At 45.8% G+C, this 22,926-nt stretch overlaps 1 long non-coding RNA gene across 1 annotated transcript; it reads right to left on the reverse strand.

The window, feature by feature from the left end:
* Positions 1 to 788: 788 nt before the first annotated feature.
* LOC113957610 lies at positions 789 to 14,122 on the reverse strand. The gene is made up of 4 exons (XR_003531236.1): positions 13,910 to 14,122; positions 8,790 to 8,912; positions 1,440 to 1,562; positions 789 to 1,303 (listed from the first exon to the last, which is right to left on the reverse strand). It is a non-coding gene; the product is annotated as an uncharacterized LOC113957610 (long non-coding RNA).
* Between the last annotated feature and the right edge of the window lie 8,804 nt (positions 14,123 to 22,926).

The raw sequence follows: 22,926 nt of genomic DNA on the forward strand, positions 1-22,926 counted from the left end.
GCACAACCTGCCAATGACACCAGGAAAGTCTGGCACCCACTGTGCACACACAGCCTGCCAGAGTCCACCCAGCTGCTCCGCATGTGTCTGACTCCTGCGATGCTCTCAGAGACCAATGCCATCCTGGGCATTACAGAGCCAGGTACAAACACCAGCCCACCCCCCAGCTGGGCTAGGACCAGGCATTGCTGACATTAACGGGGTTGCATCAGATTTTGCCAGCTGTGGATACCACCCGCAGCTGTTGTGTGTGACCTCTCCTCCCTACACCATCTGAATTTGTGGGCTTTGAGCAAGCATGTATTCATATAAACAAAACCAGATACAGGAGGAGAGGAACCTGTTTGAGATTTGAGATGACAACTCTGCCCTCAGTTACACTTTCTTGAACAAGAGCAGATTTGGTTAGTAACAAGATACAGACCTAATTCTGAGTATTTCTGCACCAGCAAAGCCCATGACTCTGGGAGAAGGAGAAGTGCTTCACACTGGCACTGGTGCAACACCAAGCTCCGCTGCTGTTTAGTGCCCTGGATATTTTCTCTGCAATATGGTTTCAAACACTTGTGAGAGATGAAAACAAAGAAATTAAATACCAGCCTTGTGCAGACTTTAAAACAAAACATAAAATGTCCAGGAAATCCCTGCAAGGTTTTGGACTGAACAGGAAGATACATTACAGAACTTTTTCAACCCTTTTTGTTTTTTTTCAACTTCCAAGCAGCAGAATGCCAAAATTCTAACAGGCAGGGCAAATTGAGCAAAAATAAAATATTCTGTAGACTGGGTTAGAAAGTAAGGCAGTGTTTATTTTTTTATGCTTTACACTTTGGCGAGCATTTATCCCGAATGAAGACAGCAAATGTTATTAGATTTCATGGAATGTAAATAAACAGTTATTGGTAAATACATTTTGGTGGTCTGCTTGTTACACTGCATGTCAGGAAAACTATAGGGAACTGGCAGGAGTTCAGACATCTTCAAGGAACACAGAAAACAGACATATTTTACTAATTATAGCTAACAAAAACACTCTGAGATTACAGTTAAATTACATTAAAACATAACTTGTTGGCAAAGGCTGTGAGCATAATGCTTTGCCTATATCTTTCTGTATAATGTTTCATCGGAACGGAGCAGGAACATCAGGAAACCCTGGCACAGCCCATTGGGGTTGGGCCACCTGGTCACTTTGGGTCCTGCAACAGTTTCTGTAGGTCCAGTGGGATTTCCAAGAGGGCAATGGCCTGGGTTTGTCTGAAGCAGGTTCTGCACAGGCATGACCTGATGCATTCCCTGTCATCTGCAGGAGGGGAGGGAAGGAAAAAGAGGCACTTGCTAAGCAGCCCTGGGGAGGGCTGGGTGGGCAGGAGCAGTGGGATGTAGGGGCTGCATGGCTGTGTCTCCCCACAGGAGCTTCTGTACCTGCACCACCTTACCTGGATGGACGGAGCTGCCTCCAGCCAAGTCCTCTCCGAGCTGTGAGCTGGGTGCCATGGCAGCACTGCACGGCCCAGTACACCCTGTGCTTCTGTCTTCTGAGTCTTCTCTGCAGCACATCTCTGGGACAAGGAGAGAAAGAAGTGATGGCTCTGGTACAGAGCATGCTTTGGCTATGTCAGTGTGCAGGAACAGAAAGAAACACACCTTGACCCAAGCCAGGAACTCCCACATTTCAATCTCCCTCCTTACAGTGGAACTGTGCCGGCCCTTGCCACACACCCCATGCCCAGGCAGTGTTTGTGGCATGGCTGTGAAGGGCTCTGAGGACAGTCTTTGGCTGTGCATACCCTCATTGCTCCCCAAAAATCCCCTCCCGCTACCAGACCTGGCCCATGGCACTACTGCCCCATCAGCAGTGCAAATCATTTCTGCAGGAGCAGGAGCAGAGCACAGGCGGAAAGCGAGGCCCTTATGCAGAAACTATTATGTTTTAACGGCACCCAGAGTATTCACAACGAATGAGCTATTGGGAATGCTGTGCCTCCACGGACCCACAGCAACAACCCACTGTGCGGGGCTTACAGGGAAATCAGCTGCAGGGATGCTTTCAATACAGTGAAATAGATTATAAACTATTAGCTTTATTTTTGAAGCACAGTTTGCATGAATTAATTAAGAAAGATGCTCTGAAGCGTTGCATGTGAGCAGCATTCAGGACACAGAATCTCAGGTGAAACATGTTGTGCTGTTCTCCTGTGGTTGTACATCAGGAGATGACCTTATTGTTGCTTTATAAAAAGTCTCCAAACTGGAAAATTTCCTTCCTTCTGCTGGTGGGATATTAATACTGAGTAGTCCCTAGCAGGGCGATGCAGCGGGGTGGGAGGCTCGGCTGTGCCATGATGGTTATCCCTTTTAAAACCAGGTAAATCCAGGTAGTCATTAATCTGATCCCAGTTTTGACTACGAGAAAAACAGGAATCTTTTTGTCTGCCATGTAAATGAAAGGGGAATATACAGGCTAATCTCCCCAGAATATTAATAACAGTCCTGCCACTGCACACCACTTCAGAAATGCACAGTTCCCGTGGCCTGGGTTATTCTTGCATCCCTGCCCGCGTGTAAAGAAATCCTGTAATGAAATCATGCTTCATGATTACCCCATGGTAATCTCTTCACTTGAACTGTCTTTATGTCACATTTATAGCCCGTTCTTTGCTGGGAAGATTTTTAAAGGGGATCTGAAGTTTAAAAGAAGACAGATGACAAGCTGTGATGGCGAGGAAGAGAGGCTCACCATATGGAAATAGAAAGCCCTGGCTCCCTCCTCTATCCCTCCTCCCCCCTCCCCTGCCGAGTTTCTGTACTTCACATGATGCTATTGGGATTTGAAGATCAGAATACAAATTAAATTATTAAATGAGGAACAAAAAAAACAAACTTGGGCCTTTCCTCTCCATCCTTCCATGTGATCAGTAATTAAAAATCAAAGTGGGGAAAACAACCCCGCTGGAAGCTGGCATTTGGGACATAGCCCAGTCGCCTACAGAAGGATATAATGCTCAGGCGACATGTTTGTTCCTTTGCATGCTATGGGGGTTCAAGTATGAACTGGTTCTATAGCTAAGAAATTATTTTAGTGGCAGACTTATTCACAGGGCGTATTTATTGCTTTATCTATTATTTACTTACTGGAAAAAGCAGAAGCACCACTTCTCAATCCAGTGTGTGTGTCTCCAGCACTGGACTCCTAGTCACCAAAAACCACACAGTGTCCCAAAAACCAGGACAGCTGAACCCCCATCAGATGCTTTGTAGCCATTAGTCCCTTACAACCTTAATGTGTGGCAGGCAGCAACCCCTTAAAACCTGGACAGTCAAAGAACAACAAATGAAACCATTTCATCTGGACAGTAGCAGTTTGAGAGTTTATTTTGACGTGGCAAATTTTAGATGAGTTGGTGCTCCGGTCATGCTCCATCCATAGAGGGTGCCTGACTCAGGTCAGCACAGCTGGGGCTGGGACAGGAGCCAGGGTGAGCCCAGCCTGGGGCAGGAGACACGCTGTGAGCCCAGGCAGGACTTGCTGGTCTCAGCCCTCCCACCTGCGCCCCCAGGGAGCTACCAGGGATTTTCCATTTTTGAAAAACCCCAAGCACACACTGCAGGCCCTGAGTGTTGTAAAATTCAGTCCCATTTTCAACACTGGCTTCACGAGGCTTGGGTTCAGCTGCTGGCCTCAGTAGCCAGATTTACAAAATAAGCACTTAGTCCCCTTAGTGCAGATTTGGGCTATGGACATCCCATTTAGGAACCCATGTTTGAACACTGGTTCCTTGTAGCCAAAATAAATAGTTGAATCAATGCTACATGTAGTTTAATCTAAACGCGTAATGGAGTCGAACTCAGATATCCACTGTATTCCATCGGCAGGTCCTGGAGATGGCAAACTGAAGCCTGCTTTTATAATGTGCCAGCACAGGGACCTGTTCCCAATTTGCAGATTTGGCCTGTTGCATTCTAAAAGATGTTTAATATACTCGATGCCTGTTTGTGTTAATGTTTACCATTGAAGTTTTTCATTATTTGATGTTATATTTGGCCATAGCGTTAAAATTCCATTGGACCGACTAAAATCTAGTGTCAAACCAAAGCCAAAGCAGCATCTTTGTGATAGACTTTCAGCTCCCATCCAACCACATTAAAAAAAAATCTATTGTAGGTGGGGGGTTTGTAACTTTTCTTCCTTTTGCCAGAGAAACAGTGAACACTTTATTTATTAGCTGTTTTTTTATTTGCACAGCTCTGGAAGAACTGAGCCCAATGCCATGGACTGGAAGGGAAGTACAAGCTGCTGTGCCAGGAGGGTACAGCTCCATCCTGTGCCATGAGAGGGAAGATGTCTGTCACCCCCTTCGAGCCTTCTCCAGGCCTCATCATTTGGGATAACAGGATTACCTACAGCCCTTCATACTTAAAATTTGATTCACCCTGGGGACAGCTGGTGGACTGCACCAATTTTTCTACCGCTTGCAAATGGCTAATTATTGTTTGGAACATAGAATCATGAAATCAGAGAATGCTTTGTGTTGGAAGGGACCTTAAAGATCATCTTGTTCCACCCCCTGCCATGGACACCTTTCACTGTCCCAGGTTGCTCCAAGCCCCGTCCAATCTGGCCTTGGACGCTTCCAGGGATGGGGCAGCCACAGCTTCTCTGGGCAACCTGTGCCAGGGCCTCCTCACCCTCATGTAGTCAACCTTTGAAGACCAAACAAAAACCAATTTCCTTCTGTGCCAGACCCCAGAGCTGCAGAGAGAGCAGGTCTGTCCTGAGAAGCCTAAAGCCTTGACTCACAAACTGCTTAAGCACATGTCTAAAATGAGTCACCTGCTCTGGGACACACTTAAAATGAGGCATCTGCATTAGCTCTACACTTAACGAGGGAGCTTGACCTGAGCTCCGCCTCTCCCTCCTGTCCTCCCTTCCACTCACAGGCTGAGGGTGGGATATTTTTGTGGAAACTCAGTGATAAAGGATCAGGAGTTCATCCCCACGTGCTGTGGGGAGTCACAAGCCTTTGGGGCATGCCAAGGACTCTTGGCACTCACAGCCTTGGAGCCTGCAAGTCACACACCTGCTCATGAGACCCCTGGCGTGGCTCAGCGAGGCCAGAGTGAAAATAAATGAAGGCTTGCTTAAGTCCAGATGTTTCTGGATTCAAAGGGACCTGGAAAATATGAAGGCCTGAACGAAAAACTGGGAATCAACATTTAAACATAAAGCTGTGGGGGTAGGTTTGAGAAGCAGTGAGCAGATATTCTCTCAGCCAGTTAAAAGGGTAACTCTGTGAATAGCCCATTCTCCAGTTCACCAAAGAACTGCCAAAGGAACAAGGATGTTTCAAACTGTACCCCCTTTCCAGAATATTTCCTTCAAATTTTTTATCAAAATTAAGATACTTCACATTTCAGCGAACTTTTTCTTTTTTCAGGATTGCGTTTTTCGGTTTTAAAGATATAAATTAAATTCTGTAAATGTCATCTCAGTACATATGAACATCTATTTTGACAGTATTAAATGGCATATTTTGATTAATGAAGATTCCCACTTTAATTCAGGCTGAATTTCTTTCTGAAATGGGAAGAAAAATTCTCTGCCTGCAAAGCTTTGTTCAGCTTTACTTAAATACTGAGACACTGAGAAGATCTGCAGCATTACACTGAAATAAGTGTCATATGCTTATATTGTAGACCAGCAGATCTGAAAATCATGCTCAGCTCTGGGATTACTCACATGCAAATGTTCTCCTTTAGAGGTATACAAGAAGTTGGACGTTTTGGAAAAATGAAACCACATTCCTAAGAAGCCCCAATGGCCTGAGGCCACTAAGATGAGCCTTGTTAGGGTCAGACTGAGATTTCAGCATGCAGCCCCGACTTACTTGACTGTATATATGTCTTCATATAGATCTGTTAGTCCTGAATGGCATCACAATGTATCATTCTTGAAGGATCTGATTCAGTAAAAGTCTCTGAGATCCCTGTGTTACTGGTTGCAATGTTACACACTACTGGTGCAAAAGTGAAGAAAACCAACTTTCTCCAGCATTAGCACTGATTGTAGTGAGCTGGTCAGGGTGGTTTTACCAGATCTTCCCAATTCATCATCCAATTTATTACATTTCTGCTAAAATATACTGTCCAATGGGATGAATAGGTTAAGGATTCCTTTGTGACTTTGTTGCTGTCATGGCTATGTGCAGGTAAAAATATCTTAGGATTTGAAAGTTCAGTAAATTGCACTCTTTAGAAAAAAAAATCTTTGACGTCATACTTAATGCAGGTGCAGAGCTGCTACTGCTGCTGCTGGTGCTCAGGGAGAAGCTTCCCCTCTCACCATCACTATTGTCACCTCCTCATGACAGGTATCTCATTTATGGCATCTCATGCCTAGAGCTGAAGCCCTGATTTCACCTCTGGTGTCACCCACTGGCTTTTAATGCCATCCTCTGATACAGCTGGTGCCATCACTTGGTTTAGGGGGTGATCACTTCCTGTCAGGTCTGTTTGAAACCACCAGGCACCATTTTCCTCTCGTTCCCTCTGTATCTGCCCGGCGTTGGTTTCAGTGCCAGCAGACACTGTCCTGTAGGACAAGGCAAGGACAACTTGCCTATACTAGACAGCCTGATGTAACATACTGTCCACTTTCCATCAGACTTAGGGAAAACAGAGTGATGGGAAGGGCATGTCAAGCAACAAGATGACCTTACTCTCTGCTAATGTAAATCCATTTTGTAAAAGCACAGGCTGCGCGGGATGGGGACACAAGTTCTTCAGCAAACAGCCTTGGCTGCTGCTGACTGCATCATCTCCTGCACTCTTGAGCTGGAAAGCCCGTCTCTCAGCCAACTCTGACCTCAAGGGCTGTTCCTTGCTTGATGCAGGCAAGAAGAGAAACCATTTACTGCTTTTCAAATAGAAGGTCCTTCTTTCCCCCGCTAGTAAAAGAACTACTGTTCTTGCAAGGGGCTTGAAGCAGCTTCTTGCTTAAGTCAATAAAATCAAAGAATCATAGAATTGTACAGTAATTAAGGTTGGAAAAGACCTCCAAGATCATTCAGTCCACCCTGTGCCTGATCCCCACCTTGTCCCCCAGCCCAGATCACTCAGTGCCATGTCCAGTCCTTCCCTGGACACCTCCAGGGTGGGGACTCCACCACCTCCCTGGGCAGCCCCTGCCAGTGCCTGACCACCCTTTCCACAAGGAATTCTTTCTGATGCCCAACCTGAACCTCCCCTGGCACAGCTTGGGGCCATTTCCTCTTGTCCTGTCACTGGTTTCCTGGGAAAAGAGGCCGAACCCCACCTTGCTGCAACCTCCTCTTAGGTAGTTGCAGAGAGTGACATGGTCTCCCCTGAGCCTCTTTTCAGACGGAAGGATTTGGATCTGGCCATTCCAACAGCTGAGCCAGGCTCGTACGTGGAAATTGGATTGTTCCATTGGCTCCATTGAGCAAATCTTTTTTTTTATTAGCAGAGGACCATAATCTCAGCGCTTGCTGCACTGTCCCAAGTCACATCAGTGATGAATCTGGCCTCCAGACACAGTTGTCACATCTGCAGTTCCGAATAAAATGGGCTCGTTGTATCACTGAAATGGCATCAGAGGAAACTTGTAGCAAATGCAATATGTTAAACATTAACCACAATGCTCACAGTCCTAGAAAGGTCTGATAAGCCATGATTAAACTTAATTATGGATTATTTTATATTACCTACCTCCAAGCACTGTGGAAAATTGCTTCCTTTTAACTGCTTTGGCGGCTTTCTCTGACCAGGAACATAATGGGGGATATTTTCCTATGATTGATGTATTTGTTTACCAAGCTCCTTGGTCAAATACAGGCCTATTCTCCCTTTAATCAGAGGTGTGAACACCTTAATAGTTGTCAGAGCCCACATTAACCTCTTGATTAAAAGACATGCTCACACTTACCAATAAAGAAATACATGAAACACATCAAATTTGTAGTCTCAGTATAAAATGCAGAATTATTTGATGTTCAATTATTTGATGTTCATTTACTTGCCCCATTGGTATTTCATCAAGTTGTGTCTTATGACAGAAATGTTTTTTTCTTTTTTTCTTTCCCCCTTCTTTTACCAATGAGTAGAGAGAAGGGTTTTGGTGGGTTGGGTTCTTATTTTGCCTTTGCCTAAGGGCAAAAAGCTCCATGAACATCAGTTTTCACTTGACTTCCTTTGACTGCTTATCTACACTGGTTATTACGCTCTTTCACTACAGCAATATTACCAGTAAAATAAACATGTCAAAATTCAGAAGCATAAACAAGTTCATCTGTGACACTAATTTTGCCTGGCAAATAATTCTCCTTGTTTCTATAAAGGCTTCAATTTCTTGTGGATTCAAAGCAAATTCAGCTTAAATTTGATGCCTCAGTCTTATTTTTCTTTCCCAATCTCATTAGAGTAAAAATAGCAAGGATATCCATATGATTAAAGACTTCATGTGCAAGAAAGCAATCTGGTCATAGTGCTCCTTAGCTTTATGTACTTCTTTCTATTTGACAACATTAATTTGCCATCTGTCAGCTCAGTTACATGGTTTACTTGCTGCTTGCTTGGCGTTCACCTCCCCCTTTTTCATTGTCAGCTGTTTCTAATAGTTTGGCCTCCTTGAGTGGGCCATTTATGCAGATTTGAAACAGGAGAAATCCTAAAAACTGACCATATGGGAATCCACTTTGTACTCCCCAGGCTGACATAGCCATGCACAGACCTCATCCCCCCAGCACTTAAAAAATCAGAATTTTCAATACCTGCATAGCACCTTCCATCTGGGGGGCTCCAGATCATCCCACCACGGTTACAAACAGCCATATTTTACTCTCTTGGGCAGGTCAGCTGAATTGTACAAGATTTCCTGGGAGTTACATTCAACCCTAAACATGCAATCAAATAAATGAAAGAGATCATTAGGATCACAAAGAAAGGCTGCCAGAACAAAACAAGCTTGGTCAGACAACCATTAACACAGTCCCCTGGCCCCCATGTTCCTTTTTGTCTGAAAGTATTAATTCTAGAAAAAAATAAATAATCAAATTGCCAGGAGAAGTCATGGGTGCCCCAACCCTGGAAGAGTTCAAGGCCTGGTCAGGGGAAGGACCTCTGCCCATGACTGGGTTTGGAATTTGATAGTCTTTAATGTCCCTTCAAATCCAAACTATTCTGTGACGATTCTATGAAAAAAGTAAACTGGGAGATGCTGAGGAGAACTGGGAGACAGTGTTTTGCTACTGAAATAAATGGTGTTTGGGAGAGGAGTGGGAGTGTCTAAGTCCCAACTTTCACCTCCTTCCAGACACCCAGTAGAGTGACAGAATAACAGGAGACTTTTGTCAGGAAAATCTAATTTTTCAGAAATTCTCCCTAAAGCTCTAAAATTTTCAGCATCTTCTGTCAGGGTTAATACTTTGTCATTATTATTGTCCATTTAATATGTGTTGTCTCTGAAAACGTGTGCTTTGTATAATATCTTTAAAGATATATATCTTGCAAATACTTAAGCTTGTCTATAAAAGGTTTTTTGTTATAATTAATATCTTCTGTCTTACAAAATCCACCACAAAGATTGGAGCTCAGTGGGCAGTGGTTCAGCCTTTGTGTGAACAATTGTATTTCCCATTTGATAAGGCTGAGAAGGTAAAAGCTGAACACTCTTCCTTCTCTCGGGAATGCCCTGGTTTTTGGGACAGGAGGCTTTTAGACCAGAGCATCTGGGACAAGGGACTGATGTGGGAGGTGAGCTTGGCCATCAGACTGACAAGATTTCATAAGTAGGCACATTTTTTTCCAAATCCCAAACATTTACATCTTCAAAACTCTTGCCTGAAGTTAAGAAGTATGCTAATGCAAGGAGATACATTAGCTTATACATCTGAAATCACACTAATTTGTTTGGATGTGCACTAAAAAAAATATATCCATTTTTTCTCATGTCTTTTTTCTGCCAGTTGAAGAGATTCAGAATACTCACAGGGACTGAAATAAACTTTCCTCCTGAGCAGAAAGCCAATATGAAGATTGATTATTGCTTAATTCAAAGGGGAAAATAGAGCTGTGCACACAGTCAGTGCTGTGGTCCAGGGCTCCATGGCTCATTTGGGATGGGGAGCACAAGCACTGCCCTTTGCTGCTCAGAGTGGCCTGTGCTCTGCCTTCTCCAGCTGACCTCTGCAGGGGGAGCATACTTAAAAGGGTTTTCATCCTCAGCAGTAGCTAAATCACCTGGAAATAAGTGAATTAACTGTTTTGTATTAAGATGAGAATTCATTAGTCTGCTTTGATAACGCCCCATCCCAGGAAAAAGTGACATTATCGGGGCTAGTGACTAGTTTGCGCTGGTGGTTTGCTGGTTTTTTTCCTGGTTGCCTTTTCAAGAATTAATTTTTGAGTGATTAGAGAAAACTGTAAAAGCTTAAAAACTTTTAAAAGACAGTAACAGCAGTAGAACAGTATTTCAGGTCTAGAGAATTTAAACATGAAGGGTCTGGATTTGTCTTCATGAGCATGTGGGGAGGGCAGGAGGTTGGGAGGAGATGTCAGTCTGTGCGACCTTCACTTGCTTTGAGCCTCTTTGCTAAGGTCAGCCCAGTATCCAGCACAAGGGTTGGACAAGGTCAGAAGAGGTTGTCTGACCTAAGGTGGTACCCGGAGATCAGCTGAATGTGTGTTTGCCGGTTTTCATCCACACCCTGGGCAGAAAAAGAGGCAGCACTGGGGCAGGTCCTTGTCAAGGAACCCTAAAGAGAGCTGCTGATGATGGGGAGAGAAGGGTGACCCTACCTGGGGCAGGTTGGCCAGTGAATTCAGGCCTGGTGGCTGACAACACTTTACATCAGGATTAGTCTTTCCAGCAAAGGAAAGATGGAAATGGTTTCCCATCTCTGATAGCGCGAGCCCTGTACAGGCATCTGTGAGAAGATCACCCCAGTAAAGGGAAGTCTGACTACGAGACAGAGCCAAAGTAGCACCTCCAGGCCTTATCCCCTGATGGGAGCCCAGCCAGATGTGTTCCTGCCTCTGGGATTGGAGCAGTCCCGTAATTTAGAACAGTCTCCAGGCTGCTCTCATTGACGCTGGGGGCCAGTGCACAGCTCTCTGCAGACAGAGTCCAAAGGCTGCCCTGAGCTGCTCTGCACGTGGGCTGGCACACAGGTCGGTAGCTGGCACTGTCCACTTGCCACATTTGCCTCCCAGCCCCAGGGCTGGTGAGCACCTGATTGCTTTAATGGGCTGTCCAAAGGTCCATCACACCTCCTGCAGGTACCCCAGCAAGTTCTGCTTTGCATCCCCTCTCTCTAACATACAGATATGCCCAGATCTATGGGTGCAAAAACGCAGTCCTGCAGAGGTGTCCCAACATGGACATGGCATGTTGGCAAAACTCATCCCATGGCTGTGTGCCAAAGACACTTAAACTTGGTACCAAAGGCAGTATTTCATAATTCTGAAACATAATCACTGCTCCAAACATTTCCCAGTATGAGCATATGTTGGATTCAGATATCCAAGTATTTAAGAGTATTTTTTGGAGCACCATTGGCCAAACCCTGCCTTGTGTAGGCAACATGATGCTATAGATGATAGAAGCTATAATGGCAAGACAAATCCATCAACATTTTGACCCAAATAGAAATAGTGGAAAAAAGAGAACATCAACATGATGTTGTTGGCAAAATGTGTCTGAAATGCTCGGTGTAAGGAAGCTGAGCCACTTCCACTTACAATGAGACCTGACAGCTTTCAGGACCCACTGTCTTTACAGAGAAGCTCATTAATTTGTACGGGGTTAAGGAATCAACCAGACCTCCTCCTTCTCCTCTCTGGGAAGACTCATTAGCTACAGGGAAACTCGGTGTGAATGGAAGGTATGTGTGAGGTATGGGTAATTACACAAGCACCCCTGAAATAAATCACAAACCCACTTTTGATATGACTGCAAACCTGGAACTGATCCTCATTTTAGCCTGGGAGAAGGTCTTCAGCAACACTCTATAAACTACAAAGAAAAGAAAAGGAAATTGACTTTAAAAGCAACATTTTAATAAGACTGAGGTGTTGACAAAACCCTGAGAGAGCAAAGGAGCTCCATCACACAGGATGGACTCACTGCTTGGAGCTTTGCAGTGACAGTATTTCACTAGTTGAGTGACCACTGCTGTCCCCTGTGTCTGGAGAGGATGCTGGGGTGGCAAATAGGCTACAGGGATATGTACTGGACAGGACACTGACTGTCTCAAAATGCTGCTGCCCAGGGGTAGCGATGCCAGCGGCAGGACCATCCTCACTCAAATGGGTGGCTGCTGAAGCAGGGTGCTCCCAGCTTCATAAGATGTGACAGGGGAGGTCGGAGCTGGTGTATTGCTTTATAGGGAATCCCAGTGGGAATTGGGAGTTAGCCACACATGCCTGGGGTGGAAACAGGAGCAGAAACTGCAGATCTGCTGTAGTACATAGGCTTTGGGTCCTTAACATCCGAGGTGCACCAGCCTGCTGGTGTGTGCACTGCACTGCTCAGTGCTGCATGCAGAGACTATTTACCCTGGAAATGTATAAGCCAGGCTCATGGTCACACTTTGCATATTCCAAAATACACTCCAAATCCCCTTCTGGATTTCAGCAGGCCACCTGACATCCAGATGTGTACAGAAGCAATGCAGTGCCAGTGCCAATAGGGGTATAGTGATGCTGGTGGAAAGGATGGACCTGTGAAATTCCCCCTAGTTACACCAAAATGATTCAAAACTGGGAGGTTCAGGATGCTCTTCTGAGGTCTTGGTTACATTAATTCAATGCCCAGAGAACATCTGAGCTAGACCCAACTGTAGGAGCCATACTTTCTCAAAAACCTCAGCTATTTCTAGGGCTCTCTTCTCTTGCCTTAGACTGGGACAATAGTTTAGACTTTGCATTTTTCAGCAGTGGCTCTCTCCGACACTGGAGACATACAATGTCTCAGCCAGCAGATCTGCAATCTTTACAGAAGCCAGGCTGAGAGTAATGTAACAATAATCATATTGATGTGGTGCTAGACTATGATGTTGAGTGCTCACATTGATACTCTGCTCTCTGCACAAGACCTGCTCTGAAGATCCCAAACCACGAGGGAGAAGCCTTGGGAGTCGCAAAGTGAAAACCTGTGTAATGCAATAAAAAAGCCACAGAAAATCCCAACAGAACAAAGCAGGCCAGGGTCACAGCCCTGCTACTTGACTGGTTTTGATATAATTATGCTGTTTCCAGCCAGTTGAGAGTCACACTCTGGTCTGTGGCTCAGACAGGGGCCTTAGAGGAACACAACAATCCCAGTCATTGCACCAAGAAGAGCTGCTGAGCTGAGACACTGAGGGAAGGGGACAGGCAGCCATGGCTCCAGGTAGCCATGGCTCCAGGTAGCCACCTCACCATTTGTCATGCCAGTCATGCTTAGGTGGCTTAGGAATTAGTTTTCCATTTAATTTGGGAATTATTTCCAGACTCCTGAATATAGATAAGAGTTGCTTAGAAAATACTTTATTGCACTTGGCTGCCTATGAGGTTTCACAAGGACAAGTGCCAGATTCTGCATTGGGGACAGGGGCAGACTGGGGAATGAGACACCGGAGAGGAGTCTGGGGAATGAGAGACTGGAAGGGCCCTGGGGGTCCTGGTTGATGGTTAGTTGGCCCTGAGTCAGCAGTGCCCTGGCAGCCAGGAGGGCCAACCCTGTCCTGGGGGCATCAGGGAGGGGATTGTCCCTCTCTGCTCTGCCCTGGGACAGCCTCACCTTGAGTCCTGGGGGCAACTTTGGGTGCCGCAATATCAGAAAGATCTAAAGCTGTTAGAAAATGTCCAAAGGAGGGACAGGAGGGTGTTGAAGGGCCTGGAGGGGCCATACCAGGAGCTTTTGAGGGCACTTGAGGTGTTTAGACTGGAGGAGACTGAGATCAGATCTCACCAGGGTCTGCAGCTTCCTCATGAGGGGTAGATCTGTGCTTTGTGTGAGCAGTGACAGGACCCAAGGAACAGCTGGAGATGTGTCAGGGGAGTGTTAGGCTGGATATCACAAAAAGGTTCTTCCCCTAGAGGCTGGTTTGGGCACTGACCAAGCTCCCCAGGGTAGTGGGCACAGCACCAAGGCTGCCAGAGCTCCAGGAGGGTTTGCTCTCAGGGACAGGGTGGGATTGTTGAGGTGTCTGGGCAGGGCCAGGGGTTGGATTTTGATGATCCTGTGGGTCCCTTCCAACTCAGGACATGCTATGATTCTACCTTTGGGCCCAGCAGTGAGTCAAACACATGGCTGCTGGGCAGACCAGCCCAGTTCATTGGTGCTGCAGATACCTTTTTGAATTGTCCTGCAGCCAGCCAAGAGTTCAGCCTGCAAGGAGCCAAATGGGCTGGAGGTCTTCTGTAGGAATCTGCTAATTAGTGTCATGTGTTCTAGTCTGAACCCTTTTGCTTGGCACCAGACTCTTTGATCGTAGGCTATCAGATGTTTACAAATTGTATTGGTATTAGTCAAGGAAGAAACCACTGCAGACACAGCTTGTCTTGTGAGCAGTGTGATGCTGGTGTGCACTGCTGCACTCTGCAACCTCAGGGCACTCATTCCTGTAAGAGCAGTAGAGATTTTTGTCTTAGCAGAAATGTGACTTCAGATCTTGCAGTATGATAGATCAGATCATAATCTATCAGCTGAGGTCACATTTTAATTCAGTCTCTAGAGTCACTGTATATGGAGTGGACTATGACCAAGCCATAATGCAATTTATTTGTTGCAGACAAGCCAGGTTGTGCAATGGATAGATGCCAGTAATCTCAGAGTGCTTCAGGCTGGAAGGGCCCACAGTGGCTCATCTGGTCCCACCTCCCTGCTCCAGCAGGGCCATCCCAGAGCACATGGCACAGGATTGTGTCCACACAGCTCTGCAAGATCTCCAGTCAGGAGACTCCACACCCTCTCTGCTCTCTCTCCAGGGCTGGCTCACTGCCCAGCAAAGAAGTTCTTCCTCCTGTCCAGCTGCAACTTCCTGGGCATCAGTTCCTGCCCGTTCCTCCTGTGCCATTGCTGGGCCCCCCGAGCAGAGCCTGCTCCAGCCTCTGCCCCCTCCCTGCAGCCCCTGACACCCCCTGGGGAGGGCCCCTCTCAGGCTCTGCTCTGGAGGCTGAACAGCCCCAGCTCCCTCAGCCTTTGCTGCTCCCAGAGCTGCTCCATCCCTTGGGCATCTCCACAGCCTGCGCTGGCCCCGCTGCAGGAGCTCCCTGGCCCTGCTGTGCTGAGGAGCCCGAGCTGGGCCCAGCCCTGCAGATGTGCCTGCCCAGGGCTGGGCAGAGGGGCAGGATCCCCTCCCTGCCCTGCTCCAAGGCTCTTCCTGATGCCTCCAGGATCCCATTGGCCGCCTTGGCCCCCAGGACACACGGCTGGGCAGGGACAGCTGGTTGTCCCCCAGGACCCCCAGGGCCTTCTCCCAGAGCTGGTCTCCAGTAGGTCACCCCCCAGCCTGTGATGGTAATGAAGAATTTTGTGTGGGTGATGAGGACATCAGTGGTGGTGTAGCCTTTGTGGTTTGTAGCTTTTGGCAACCAAATGCACTAATTCCTTCAACCCCTCGAACATCCCTAGTCCAGTAAAATATATCAGAAATGTTTCACACTTGCATGTCCTGTTGTAATTCCACAAGTACCTCTGCTCACTTCTCTCCGGCTATGATCCACCACCAGGTGCAGCACCAGACACCTTCCAGTCCTTGACCTCCCCCTCTCCCCACCTGACTTAACATCCACACCACCAGGACTCGCTTTGTTTTAAATGCAGGGGAAAAGGACTTGCACTTACATATATTTTGGTCATGGTCTGGTATTTCAACCTAAAAGGAAACTCAAACCCCTTAAATAACTGAGTTCTACAGATCTTCCTGTCCTTAATGTGTGCTGCTGTTCTGGGTCACCTGCAGAGCGAGGTCCTGGCTGGGACTGCAGGAGAGAGGGGTGTGAGGTAGGCCAGCCCAGCAGTGCTCCTGTACTCTGCTCCTCACTGCCTGACTTCACTCCCTTGTCTGCCTCTCAGCTTTGCTTTCCTTAAAATCTTTGAAGCTTCTTTTGCATTGTGGTTGGTTTTCAGATGCACTATAAAAAAGCACGTGCTGGGAATACTGTGGTTAAGACACGGGAATGCAAACATTGTGGAAATAACTTGGCTTTTGTTTTTCTTTTCCTTCTCCTTTTTCCCCTTCCATAAACCAACTTTTCCACTTCTTCAGTATGCTGGCACTTAGAACTTGCTTGGCCTGTTAATAGAAACAAGGACTGAAGGGGTCACATAAATGATCTGTTTAGAGAAATGAGCAGACGTCTGTTGCAAGCTCTCAGCCAGGACTCCAGCAGGTAATTCCATGTGGAAGGACAGGCACATCTCAGCATTCAGCTGCTGGGAGCTCAGGTGACTGTGACTCATGACCCTCCCTCCCCCAGCCTGGCTGGCACTGCCCTCACACCCTGTTTGTCCCCCAGACCCTACCTGCCCATTCCTTCCCCCACAAGCTTGCTCTCACCCATCCCTGACCTCTCCTGTGACTTTTGTCTGGCTCTTGCCATGGGCCCTCTCCAGGCCTTCCCCTGTCACTTTCTTCTCCCAGTTTGGAGATGAACATTAACTCTTATTGCTGCCCACAGCCTTATCCTCCAAGGCGCTCACTGCCCTCTCCCTGCGTGGCTGATGCTGTACCTGCTTTTGCATCCCAACAGCTCACCTGAACAACCCCTGGGCAGTCACAGCTGTTGTGGATCTCCACACAGGTAGAGACACTGCCAGTATCATCACAGTGAACTTCAACCCAGCCCACTCAACACTGAAGGCTTATGGTAGAACAAACAAACTCATGGTATTGGCTCCACAGGAGCTTGGCCCTCACCACTGCATCTGCTGTACTCTCTGAAAAAAACCACAAATATTTTAATGTCATTAGAGTTTGGGGTTTTTTCAGTGGTTCTGCATTGAAAAGACAAAGAGCATTCTCTTTCTTACATCAATGGCTTCTATAATGTCGTTATTAACCACTGCACTATTTCAGCCTACCACACCCTGCTTCTATCTTCACATGTCAAAAAAAGTAAAGGTTAATATTCCAATCTTATCACCTGGACATCTAAGATTCAGAGAGCCTGCAGAGAGTCCACGAGAGGTTTTACAGGACAGCATGCACTGCAAAGGGCCAAGCCAACTCCCCAGCCTCTTGCCTTCTCCCAAAGTCTCACTCTTCTTCCTAAGAAGTAGCATTTTTCAGAGCACAGTACTTTTCTAGTAAGGAAAACATTCCCGTGGTTTTAATGTGATATCATTAAAAAAGAAAAAAAACCTTTTTTTTTTTATGATCTTGACCGGTATCTCCTGAACATTTTGATTAGGTTGGACTATCATAGAATCATACTATCACAGAAGGGTTTGGGCTGGAAGGAACCTTAAAGATCATCTAGATCTAATCCCCTACTGCCATGGGCAGGGACACCTTCCACTAGCCCAGGTTGCTCCAGGCCCCATCCAACCTGACCTTGGGCACTTCCAGGGATCCAGGAGCAGCCACAGCTTCTCTGGGCAACCTGTGCCAGGGCCTCACCACTCTCACAGCTAAGAATTCCTTCCCACAATCCTGTCTAACCCTGCCCTCTGGCACTGGGAAGCCATTCCCCCTGTGTCCTGTTCCTCCATCCCTTGCCCCAAGTCCCTCTCCAGCTCTCCTGGAGCCCCTTTAGGCCCTGGAAGGGGGTCTCAGGTCTCCCTGGAGTTTTCTCTCCTCCAGGTTGAACAACCCCCAGCTCTCCCAGCCTGGCTCCAGAGCAGAGCGGCTCCAGTCACTTCTCAGTTCTTCACTCTTCATCAATGTCTCGAAGACATCTTTGTACAACCTGTTTCTGAAGTGCTTTGGACACTGATGTCTATTCCAAAATACTTCTCAAAAGCAGAATAACACAAGGGTGATTTGAGCTCCTCGTCTCTGGCCTATTGCAAAGTGGCTGGGGAAGAGCTGTTGTAGGCAGATCATAATTAATAATTAGTGTTATTTATAGTGGGGCCTGCAGAACAGAATTGAAAGTGTCATCAGATTTTACATCCAAAATATTGTCCAAGTGAGTCCTTTCTAATTCCCAGGCATTGCTGTGGGAAGATACAATTGCACATGTAAATACTTTCCCATGCCTCTGCACCATGTGCCGACCCCGCATGTGCAGAGCAGATGGGAATGTGCGTTGGGCCTAGTTGGAAATGTAGTGTGTGTGTGTAAATTGCTGCTTGTCTACATCTGTGTATCTAATTGCATGTGAAAATCACTACTTTAGTTGCATCAATGAAATACAACTTTTTGAAAATATAGCTTGCATGTGTTTCTCATTCATTTTAGTGAGGCACAAGATGATCCAGTTGAAAAACAGTAGCTAAGACCAGATGTTCTTCTGTTCCTACAGCGTGAGAGAAGCAGTTCAGTCTTAAGAAACTCAAAGCTGCTTAGCTTGTGATACTTGCAGTATCATGGGAGAGAAAGATCATCTCCTCCAGTGGCCTCCCTTCACAAGGACTCAGACCTGCTGCCAAATGAAAATGGCAGGAGTTCCCCTTTGATTCCAGGAATTTAGAATCAAGCATCAAGTCTTCTTCAAGAGCTGATGAGCAATGGCAGCAAAGGCTGTGCTGTGGTCATTTTGTGGGTTTGGAGGCAACCAGGGACCACTCCAGGGGACACTCCTGGCCAGTTAAGACTGGACATATGGCAAAGGTTTAATAAAATATATGATGGGAAGGGTAACTCACTCAGCTTTGCCAAAATGTCATTTTTAAACTATGTGCCTAATTTCTAAACAATTGAGTTTTAAAGATTTAGTAACTCCTTGAATTTTTCCACAGCTCTGCTGCTGCTGTGGTCATATTTCCAAATTCAATGTACCTCTTACTCTTCCACTTAAAACATTCACTTTTCATTTAAACCTGCAGGAAAAACAAAATCTGGATTAGTTTCAAATTATTGGCCAAGCTCAAAGAGACATCCCAGACCTTTATGGGGTGCAGATAAAAGAGCTCATAGTCCCTGCTCTGCCAGGAAAAATGTTCACTTTCTGTGAAAAACATTAGGAAATCAAATGAAGAGCTTATTAAACTTTTAGATGCATGAATTTGCGAATTGGACAACGATGCATATATATGTCAGACCTTTGAGATGAGATGGAGCCTGTCATAAACTGCTGCTGGATGCGTAAATAAGACTCACTGTACTCTCCCCCAGCTGTGGAGTACTGAAGTAGGAGCTCAGCCTGAAAGCACTCTTTGTGAGGATCAGCTCCAAAGACTTATGTGGAGGAACCTTTCCTTTATTGCCAGCTTGCTGAGACTGACAAAGTATTTGATAGTTTGGAGCCTTCAGCCTGAGAGCTTGGCTTGTGAGAATATCTGTCAGTGATTGTACCTGCTTTGCTGTTTATTTTTCAGTGCCCCGACTGGTACATGTCCTCCTGTCCTGCTGATGAAGGACCTGAAGTGAAAGAATCTGCTCTATACTCTCTTCCCTTCCACCTCTTACAAAACCCTCAAATAAACCCATTTTGGGTGCTTTATTCCAAGACACATGAACCTAATCCTCCACTTTTCAAAGAAGCATTAGATATTTGATAGTTATTCCAAACTATTAGATATTCTTCTAAAGAGAGGTGTTTTAGTTGGCAGAGGTGCTCACTGGTCATTGCAGGTGTTGGAAGTGTAGTAGTACCCAAGGGAATGATGACTATTAAAAAGTGATCCTTCTTACCCATCAGCTCTCTGAGGCTATCTTCACAAGCAATTCCAGGCTGTACAGGGAAGTCAAGTTACATCTGTTCTTATCAACCCCATTGACCTTTATTGCTGCTACTGATAAGTGTGTGAGCAGCTGTAAGCCCATTGAATTTTCAGAGTCATCAGCTACAAAAAGCTTTTCACTTCTTTCTAGTGTACTTACTGCATTTATTCTGTAAATGGAGACAGAACAATATCTTAATTTATAAAAAAAATATGTGAATAGGGCTGCTGTAAATAAGGGTGGGTGTGACCCTAGGTTTACACCTGAAGATGCAGCAGACATCTGCCAAGTTCCCTGGGAGCTGAGTGAGAAAAGCAGTTTGGAGTTTTGCCTTGTTCAGGTAAATGCAAGACGTGCACAGCTAGGTGATATTAAAAATAAATATATGTTTGTATTTCTTCCTAAATGACCACATTAAACAGAGATCATGAGTAAAGATTTGTGTGATAGTTCGTATTGTTTGTCCTCAAAGTTAGGTGCATGGGTAGGAAAACTGAGAGACCACTTCTCTCGTGGTATGCTGCTTGTGATACTGCATACTTTATTCTTACTTTGTCCTAGCAAGATCATATGCAGCTTAGTGATGAATTCTATTCTAAATATAACTTACACAGAGCATTTGAGAAATTTGGAAACTTTAACTGCATATTTGTGCATGTATTTTTACTCCACATTGATTTTACCTAGTGCACAGGCAGCAAGAGTTTGAACAAGTAAGATATTAAAATGATTGATCAGAGCTTGGGGATTTCAAACACTCTATGACCACCTGCTATGAACCCTAAAACATCATGGATCAGTCTGCTCCATTCCTATCAAACTCATGCACCTGTGGAGTCAGTGAGGCTCCTCTCAGCCTGGTGGGCCCTGCTTTGCTGAGAGCTCCTGGAGTCCCAGGGGCTCCTTGGAACAGGTTGCTGTCCTTCCCATCCCATCCCTCACAGCCCTGCTGAACGAGATGTCTGGGGACAAGAGTCTCATCTTTGTTCAAGGACTTTCCATCTGACACATTCCTCAAGGCAGCTCCGAGCCCTGAACTCTGCAGCCTGGACCATCACTGCTGGGTTAGAGAGCAGGGTGCCAGGGAAGGCTTGTGTCAGGGAGCTGCCCAGAGCAGCCTGGGAAAGAGATCTGTTTTGATGCCCCCATGTGATCTCTTTAGGCACCTCTTAGGTATCCTCTGAGAACACATAAGAGATCTCAAAGCACAACACCTCCAAGACTGCAGGCAATAGGATTTTAGTGTGACTGCTGGCTCATTTCCCTCATCTCCTTTGCAAGAAGAATGGCACTGGGATCCAACAGATACTCTGGATGGACAGTGTGGTTAGAGTATTCCCTGTTAAGCTTCCATGTTTCTACCTCTCATCTGAATATTTTACCATAAATTTCTTTTCCCAGTTTTACATGGCAGTTCATATGACCTAAAATCATCTTTAAATGTCCTGGGACATTTTCTGCTTGGTGTGGGTGACTCAGCAAATCTCTCCACCTTAAAAATCTGCTTACTCCAGTTGCCCACCTGGCTGACTTGATCTCTCTACTGCCTCAGGTGATAGAATGAGAACCTGATGATGCCACACACCTCAAAACAGTGAATTAATTTATTTCAAAGCGATTCCCTAAGACTCAGCAGTCTTCAACCAAGAACCAAGTAGGTTCTGGCAGAATGGTGGTCAGGATCTCCCTCCACTCATTCAGAACATATTATTGCTGGTGTGGGAAGCAAATCCAGCCAACCAGTAATGCCTGCTTCCAAAGAAAACACTCGCTTTACTGTATCTGGTGTTTTGAAATGTATGAAAATAAATTATTAATTATCATGACTTTTGGGCTGAACCTGTTTATATGGGCTTGCATCTGTCTGATCTGAAGACTGAGTCACTGACTGACAGACACCCTCTTGGCTTGTCCAGTTACTCACATTATATCCATACTGTTCCAACAGCTTAAATAAAAATAGCAAGTCTGAAACTTCCCCTCTGTTGGCATTTCTTCATAGAAACGGGGTGTTGCTTAAAGAAACATCAAATCACTCTTAAAGAGGTCAGATCTACAGGGTGAAATGGTAGAATTAATGGTAGGACTCCCTGGTTGCAGGTTTCCAGACCAGCTTTAGACCCCTGAGCAGGATCCCAAGAGGATGGGTGAGGAGGTTTGGACGCCGTGTGAACGGTTTTAGAGCTTCCTGCAAAATATCAGTCAATGAGAATTAAAAACCTGCTCCAGTCCAAAACTTGCAGCCCTTCTGCCCCTGCCAACCACTTCCACATCTGGCAGCTGGGGCAAACTCCAGAGCAGTATTTCCACTGACATCAAGTTAATTCTTTTTCGTCCTTTTCACTTTGTCCCCCTTCAGACTGGTGAAGACTGAAGTGAGACCTACAGATGAACCTCTTGGAGAGGGAACACGGGGGAGAGGTGGACTGCAGCAGAAGTCTCCTATCCCTGTGGCAAGGCCTTTCTGTTGTATCATATGGAGAAAACTGACTCAATAGAAATACAATGTTCTTCACTATTCCATCCAGCAAGGTGCAAATATCTCATCTCTCAGTGCAGAACAAGGGAACTCCAGGTTGAATTTGGGTGGTTACAGACTTGCAGACATTTAAAGTTTTATGCCATCAGTGTCATTTTCAGATTTCCTGACTTTCCATTAGTTTGTAACCTTTAAATGTACATTTCCTGAATTTATTTTTAATTTCATCATTGCATCACCAACGTTACATGAAATAATTTGACACTTGTGCAGATCTTCAGATGTGAGCTAAAGAATGGGCAGAGGCAGGTAAAAAGGCTTGAGGTAACAGATGAAACGTTGGTCCTCCTCCTCATTTGCTTGATTAAGTAGGAACTGAAAGTGGCTGACAAGAAATGCTATGTCCTATAAGCAAGCAAAAAATCCTGGCAGAACTAGCAGACAGCATTTCCATGGGGCCTGAGCCCCCAGATGGCTTTTCTGGGAAATACTACAACCATAAAAGCTGCAAAATCCTACCAGTGTAGCAGCCAGCAGTGAGTAAGCATGAAGAGCCTTGGATATCCTGAAGGTCAGAGGCAATAACACCCCTGCAGTGCATAGTTATGGTGTGAA

The sequence above is a fragment of the Corapipo altera genome, unplaced genomic scaffold (assembly GCF_003945725.1).
Source record: "Corapipo altera isolate COAL_440 unplaced genomic scaffold, ASM394572v1 111, whole genome shotgun sequence".
Classification (NCBI taxonomy): domain Eukaryota; kingdom Metazoa; phylum Chordata; class Aves; order Passeriformes; family Pipridae; genus Corapipo; species Corapipo altera.